This window comes from Capsicum annuum, chromosome 12 (assembly GCF_002878395.1).
Source record: "Capsicum annuum cultivar UCD-10X-F1 chromosome 12, UCD10Xv1.1, whole genome shotgun sequence".
Classification (NCBI taxonomy): Eukaryota; Viridiplantae; Streptophyta; class Magnoliopsida; order Solanales; family Solanaceae; genus Capsicum; species Capsicum annuum.
In genome coordinates, this window is record NC_061122.1 from 25,574,153 (window position 1) to 25,582,561 (window position 8,409).

Here is an 8,409-nt window from a genome sequence, read left to right on the forward strand (position 1 = left end):
ATTCTAACCCCAAAAAAGTATCCCGCACACCCAAAAAAAGATAAAGACAAGTCGTGTGATTGTGATGACCTGGTGTCCATTGTTGGTCCAAGCTTCAAAAACAAAAATTTGATATAAGCATTGAAAGGTAAAGGACTTTCAAAAAAGCACAAGCAGTCATTGTGCTTGGTTTGGTTTGTACATAATATTCTTTGAGCGAGAGATGTTAACAACAACATAAGCGTTAGTTTAATAAAGCTCTCCGAGGATCTTGAGGCATTTAACAGCTATCCTTGGAGTTATGAAAGCTTCAAAATGACTGTCAAATATTTATTGACTCAGTTAGCGCCAAAGACAATCAACTTATATGGTTTTTCATGGGCTTTCATGGTAAGTGTTTCTTTCTTTTATTATGATATCATTCATTTTTTTACTCAATAATGGTTTTAATTTATTAGCATTATTTTATAGGCTTGGGCGTTTGAACCCATTCTTGAGATAACAAGAGAACTACCAAGAAAAAATTTCCTGTCCAAGAATCTTGAGATGGTTGTCGTCCAAAACTGATAAAAATGCAAAATTTATTAACCTCTTCAACCCCCCAAAGGATGCAGTAAGTATAATTATAATTAAGTTTTTGTTTTTATTAATAATTTTTTAGAATGATCTAATAATCATTCTAATATATGTAATGATTTATGTTAGATTGTACATCCATTGCTAGTTCCGACCAATCGAGAGTTGAGAATGCCATTTTTTCTTACTTTAAGGTCTGTGCAAACTTTATCGGACCCTAAGGTCATTGACAGAATAAAAATAGAATTATTTAGAACAACAACCATTAAAAGAAAAACAAGTTTGGAGAGTGGGCTTGTTGTTGTTGATGGTCTTAGTGGTGATGGAGTTGTTGGTGCTAATGATGCTCCTCTTATAATATTTAAAATAAACCATTATGATTATGATCATACTGGGTATACATATTTTGCCTCTCCCAGCAAATGTTCTGCATACAAATGTCAAGACTGCAGGGCTAAACATGATGTAGTGATTAATGTTATTAATGCATTAACTGCTTCTGTAAAGAAATTGACATCTAAGAGGGGTGTCATTCTATCAAAGAGGATTTTATATACATCCACTCCATTACAGATTAAGGCTAAGAGGAGAAGGAAAGTGATTTCCAATGCATTATCAAGCATCTAAAAAGTGAATTGTAACTCCTCTGTTTGTGTGTTGTACTGAGCAATGTACTATGTCTAAAGAAGAGCAGCATGAGCTGAAGAAGGTGAATATATATGTCTATTTCAACTAACAAACAGACATATATCTATTTCAACAGATGACACATCTGCTGAAAATTATCAAACAAATATATATATATATATATATCTGTTGCAACAGTTGACTAAATTTTTTCACTAGATAAAGTATCTATTATGACATATGTCTCATCTATTTTGGCAAATCAAACAGCTCTTCACACCTCTTTTATTTGTACCAACAGATGACCTATTTACTGCAACAGATGAGTCATATGTTGCAACAGATGGTTCATTCATTGAAAATTATCATACAGGTCTTCCTCATGTTGGAATTTGTCCCAACAGTTGATTCATTGTTGCAACAGAAATATAATCTATTTGGGATAATTTAAAATAGGAGAAATACCTGTTTGATTTGCTAGAACAGATGAGTTATCCTTTTTTGTTTTGTTGTATCTTCTTTATTAGCATTGACCAATTCTAGCTTTTCAGGTGGATGAAGAAGCTACTACTGAACAACATTGACAATATGCTACTGTTTTTATGGAAATACGAAGAACAGAAAATGCAAAAATCGTACATAAGCGATAATAAAGATCCACGACGACCAAAGTCGAATTCCAAAGCACTTGATAAAGAACAGCTTGTCCATATGAGTAGATCTTTATAGCTTGAGTCTGTCAAAGTAATAACCTGACCCCTCCTTAGGAATCCTTGGTATCAATACTTAAATTGTTGATGTATTTGCTGAGATCTGTACCCATAACAATTTTTTATTTCATTTATTCATTTATTTATTTTAACTAATTTCTGAAGGCTTCGATTTATTTTATTTTATCTATGAATTTTATTTTTTTCTTAGATTTAAACTTATTAATTGAAATGGAATACTAGATTCAAATATTGCAACAAATAATGTATCTGTTGCAACAGACGACACATCTGTTGGAAAATATCAAATAGATTTAGACATATATTGCAATAGGTAGTTAATCTGTTGAAATTTATCAAACAGGTCTTTCCACTGTTGTAACAGATAGACTTAGATAGAAACATCGACATAATGCAATATATGACCAACCTATTACAACAGATAAACTATATGTCAGAACAGCTAGATTATCTGTTACAACGGATGAAGAATTTGTTGCATTATACAAATTTAACTTTCATTGGACATAAATAATACCCACTAAATGTAAAAAAGTGAAATTAAATTGAAATAAAAAAGGTGGAACCCATCGACAGTGTTTAGTTGAAAACACCTAAAATAAAATAAAATTGGCATCACGTAGATAGTGTTCATTTTAAATACGTAAAATAAATAGGCATCAAATGTGTCAGTTTGGCACTTTTTGCCCTGTTGGATGCTTGCATGTAATTCACGCAGCCAAGGCTCGTTGAACCCCCATTTTTGCTGACTTGGCCCCCAACGGTCATTTTTTCCCATTGTCTTATATGTTCATCTTCTTCCTAAAATTTAACTCTAAATTTCCAAATCTTCTTCTTCGTCATTATTTTTTTTTTATCTATCCAAATTCTTCAAATTATTTGAATTTGGTCTTTCTTTTCTTCATTTTTTTCCAACCGAGCTTGACAATGTCAAGCACATCTTCCACTATTTTTTGTGATAAATATTTTCGATATTATAAGTGCGGTCATGAAGCTCTATTGAAAACTTCTTGGAATCAACAAAATCCAGGTCGTAGGTTTTTTACTTGTAAGATTTCAAAGGTATATTTGTTTTATTTAATTAGTTGATTAATTATTGACTTGTAATTGTTTTATAATTGTGTTATTGTTTTTATAGAAATTAGGTAGATGTGATTACTTTGATTGGTATAAAGAACGACACCCTTCACAAGCAAATCCTATAATCTGGGGTTTGTTGAACAAAGTCAAGGCTTCTGAAGAGAAACAAAATCGAGCAAGAAGATGCTACATTATTGCCGTTATTGCTATTGGTTTGGTGTTGTTAGGCACATGGATATTCAAGCCCAATTGCTAAAATTTTCATAGTGGTGTATTTGCTACTGGTTTGGTGTTGTCGAGCACATGAATATTCAAGCGTAATTATTGAAAATTATCAAACAAATTTAGGCATATGTTGTAAAGTTTAGATCATCTGTTGGAAATTATCAAATAGGTCTTTCCACCATTGCAATAGATTAGATAGAAATAACATCGACATAATGCAATAGATAACCAACCTATTGCAACAGATTAACTATCTGCCAGAATAGGTAGAATATATTTTACAACAGATTGACAATCTATTGCATTATAAGAAACTCAACTTTCATCAGAAAAAATTATTGCCACTACATGCATGTAATTTAAAGTAAAGTGAAGTGTGACTTGAAATAAAAAATTATTATGTCACAGGCTCTTATATATACACATGCTCCAAGAGTCCAGTTAGTACCCCATAAGCCCAGACCTTTTACAGGTTTGCCACAATATTGTCACACAGAAAGGTCGTTGGCTTGACCATTTATGTGTCGGTCAGTAATCATTCAATTTGTGCAAGAGCGTGCGAGCTGCACGCATAACCAATATCATTTTTTGGAAGGTTCATGCCCTTGTTTTGACCTTTAAAATCCCATGATTTCTTCATCAACACTTCTATTAGCTAATGATTCATCAGTTTACTCTCCCTCAACAAGATGGAGAATAGCTCCATTAGTGCCTGCAAGTGGAAAAAAAGATCGACCTCATCGATAGCAGGTATGTTGCAGTCATAAACTTTGATCTTTTCCTTCTTGAGTAGTATCTCAACAGCTTGATAATATATGCCATCCACGCTAATGACTACAAGAATCCTCTTTGCCTCAGTCCAGCTCTTGCCATATGGATTTGACCTCTCCCCTATAACATATTTTATTATTTCGCCTCTCCCCTCTAACATATTTTATCATTTCTTCTTCATTCCAGTCCAACGTAGAAACTAAGAAATCAAATCCCGCACCACAGGCTAACACAACATTATTGAGTTAACCGTACTTATCCTTGATCTTCTTGCAGAAGTCAAGGTCCATTATCCTACCGGTAGTATCATAAACTTTCGGATACGTTAATTGTCTTTTCCTCATGAGGCAAAGAATTTTGTCAACATGCTGTGATATAAAAAGTCAATTTTTAAATAGGTTAGTAATTGTAAAGATGCAACAGATGGTGCATCTGTTGCATAGGGTTCTCTAAATCAATAATCCAACGCAACTTATACAATAGATGGATAATAAGTTGCAACAAAACCAATACTAGTTGAACCAGAATACCCAGCTGTTGCAACAGATTTCACATCTGTTGTGTAGCTTCTTCTTCATGGGGTAGATTAGAAGGCTAGGTTAGGAAAAGTAAACTTGCCTTATCCTCGTACCGCATACGTGTATATCTTTCATAATCTAGAAGTGTTGGGGGAAAAAGGGAAGCCTGGGGTAATCTGGTGCGCCTGGCTTGGCATTCTTGGCCTGTCATAGATCTCTCTTCTCTTTGGTTCCAAGTTTAGCATATATGTCCACCTTCTTGAATGTGCCTTAAACTTCAACAACTTTTGGAGAGAAAAGAGTTGCTATTTTTTTTATTTTTGATCGGAGAGTACATCGCTAATTGCTCTTTTCTTCCTCCTAACTATGCTGTAGGAGTGTATGGCTCCCTCACCTTTTTGGATGGTATGACACCCCTCTTGGATTTGAATTCCTCATTCGCTTTAGAGATAGCCTCTACTTTTTCAAAGAGTTTATCCTGGCTTTCCTTGCACTCTTTGTATTTGCAACGAGAACATGAGGGTGAAGAGGGGTGAGAAGGACCTGTGTAAGGGTAAAAAGGGGTGTTTTCAAACATATTTCTTTTTAGCATCAATATACTCATCATCACGAGTGGTAGCAGCATCAACATGCCTGCCACCAACACCAACAACTCCACCAGAAGAAGCACCCAGATCTGCCTTAGTTAGTTGGTCATGAAGAGACTCAACATTAGTCTGACCTTGCCTAACTGCTCTTATTATGGCTGTTGCTCCAACCAATTTCTTCTTTATTAACTCCACTATTGGGTTTGCTATAGTATCAACATGGCCTAGAGTAATATAAGAAGTCATCACCGATCCCGCTCAGTAGGAACGATCCGTGGATGTATAACCTATAAATAAAGACAGATACATTTAAATCATATAATATAATAATTTTCACAGTTGGGTTATACACAGTCAACTTGTACAACAGATTAATAATATGTTGCATCAGATTACTTATTGTTGCATAGTTTGCAGTAGATGGTTAAAATCCATTTGAGTCAGGTTCAGAGAACTAGAGCAACACATGGATAATCTGATGCAAAATATCAATCATCTGTAGCAACAAATTACCAATCTGTTACACCAGTTGCACAAGATGGATAATTTGTTGGGTTACATATTATGTAACAGATGATCTATATATCACAATAGATTAATAATATGTTACATCAGATTACACATCTGTTGCATAATTTGTAGTAGATATTTAATCTGTTAGGAGTCGGATTCAGAGAACCAAAGTAACAGATGGGTAATCTGATGCAAGATAATAATTGTCAGTCACAACAAATTATCCATCTGTTATATCGGTTGGCACTGGACGGGTAATCTGTCGCAATAGATATCCCATCTGGTGCATCAGATATAACATCTATTGCACTAGATATAACATCTGTTCAATATCTTTCATTGAGTAAAATTATTTTACTTGAAGAAGACGTACTACATCATTCGGAGGATTGAAGAGATCGGCCTTCTTAATTTTGATGTTGTTCTTTGCAGCCAACCACCTAAACATCCTTGGATGATAAATCTCATCCGGGTAACCCATTACCTACTTTCGGAGAGGAGGAATGACTTCAAATTCCCAAGCCTAAAAAATATAAGCAGAAAGCAAGCAAAAAAAAAAGTCATAATAATTATATTCAGTATAAATTAATGGATGAGTAAAAATAGTGATTAATTTTACCATGAAACCCAAAGAAAAGCCGTATAATGTGGTCGTCCCTGAGGATATCTTTGTTAGTAAATATTGGACAGTCAAGTAGAAGTTGTCATATCCCTAGGGATAATTGTTGAATTTATCAAAATCCTCAGTATGCGCCATCAAATCATCTTCTATGACTTTGTTGACGTATCTTGCCAATATAATCGAATGGGCAAACCAAACTACGCACAATTTCTTCCTATACTGCTTTGGTATGGTTTTATCCATGAGATCAACAAATCCAATGCTTTGTAGCCACATCGAGCAATGTCAAACAACCCATCTATTTTTTCCTTGCATTTTCTTGCCTTGGATTTTTGCGGGGTGTTCCCTTAGCAATAGGTGGTTCTTTTGGATGATGGCATCTCAACCCCGTCATATGGCAAACTCTTGCAAGCCAAAATAACCAGCATGCCACAGTAGTTGATCCAGATTTCATTCATCTTTTTGCCACCCTCCTTTGAATCTTTATCATCCCCTACGTACTTGATCCTGCGCTTGAGAAGACATATACCATCCTCATATGGAAATGGGAAGGGGGTCCTCAGGCAGCTCAAGAAAGCGTCCAAATAGCTCTTCTTAAAAAGTTCGTGTATGTTTCCGTTCTTCATAATTTTTCTAAAATAAATAAAATTTCTCCTCATCTAATATTTAAATACAAGTTCACCAGTTAGTTCTTCTTCTGTTTTTGGGTCATTTATTGGCATCACAACTTGAAACTTGTAAATACTAAAAGTTTTGATAGGATTATGCTGGGATGTCGATATTAATTCACGCTCCATTGGTGATTCATTATCATTATGTTGATGATCATCTTATTTCTCTTTCTCACTCTCTAATTCCTCCTCTTTCTCACTTTCATTTTCTTCATCACCATCTACTGTCCCTTGTCTACCTCCCTCAATGTTGTTTTCATATCTTCCTCAGCTTCACTTTTTCCTGATTGATATTGTTCAGAAAGCTCCTCCAAATCACTCTGTACTGTAGCCTTCTTTTGGGGTGGTCAGATGTTGATCTACTTTCACTTTCTTTTATTTTGGAAGACATGTTTTACGTACAAACAACAGAAAAACAAAATTTACATTACAATTGATGTATGCATAAATTTAAAAAAATATATTTCAAACACCACCAATGCCGACACACTAACAACCACCACCACCACAAACACTACCAACCAATGCCAGAAATACCACGGGTACCGATACCACCAACAACCACCACAAACACCACCAACCAATGCCACCACAAACACCACCAACTAATGCCACCACCAGCGCCACCACGACGATGACCACTACCACCACAAACACCATCCAATAATACCACGTCAGTCAATGAAATACTACGATAGAAACTAGGATTTTCTCGAGTTCTTCCTACAATTTTACCATCAAAACTCAAAACTGTAAACCCATTCTCAAAGATAATACAACTAAAAATTTTCTTTTTCATTATTAACTTAAAAGCCCTTATTTTTTAGAAAAAATAACAAATATAGAACTCTTCTCGAATTCTATTACCTATGGAGACAGAGAAAACAACTGATACAAGCAATAATGAAGTTGAAAATAACATCTATGTGGTTGGAAATAAGAAGAAAATTGATCTGTTGTGAAAGGTAGAGCAGTTTGTTGAGTAGTCATTGTCTGTACTGTATAATTGAGTGAGAAAGAGAAAAGAGCAAGAACTCGAGATTTAAAATGATGAAATATTTTTATCACAAATGGATGATTTGTATGAGTTGATTTGTATTTTAGAAAAGAATGATAAGTTTTGAAAATGTTAATTTGGTCCGAATTGATCTTAATTATTTTTTAAAATTATAAAAGATATGCGTAATTTTTAACTCTCTCATCATGCAATTGCCAAAAGACTCAATTGAAGTTGTAGTTGACCCTATGAACTCATCTCTGGTCCTAGATTAATTAATTTAGGTGTTAGAATCTAACATATGAACTTAATTAAAATTGTATAAAAATAAATGTTCAACCTGTTGCATCAGATTACGCATTTGTTGTAAATTATCAATCAGATTAAGTCATTTTTGGCAACAGATTATGCATCTGTTGTAAATAATCAAACAAATTAAGCAATCTGTTGTGATAGATTACCCATCTATTGTAAATTACCAAATGGATTGTCATATGTCGCAACAAATTACC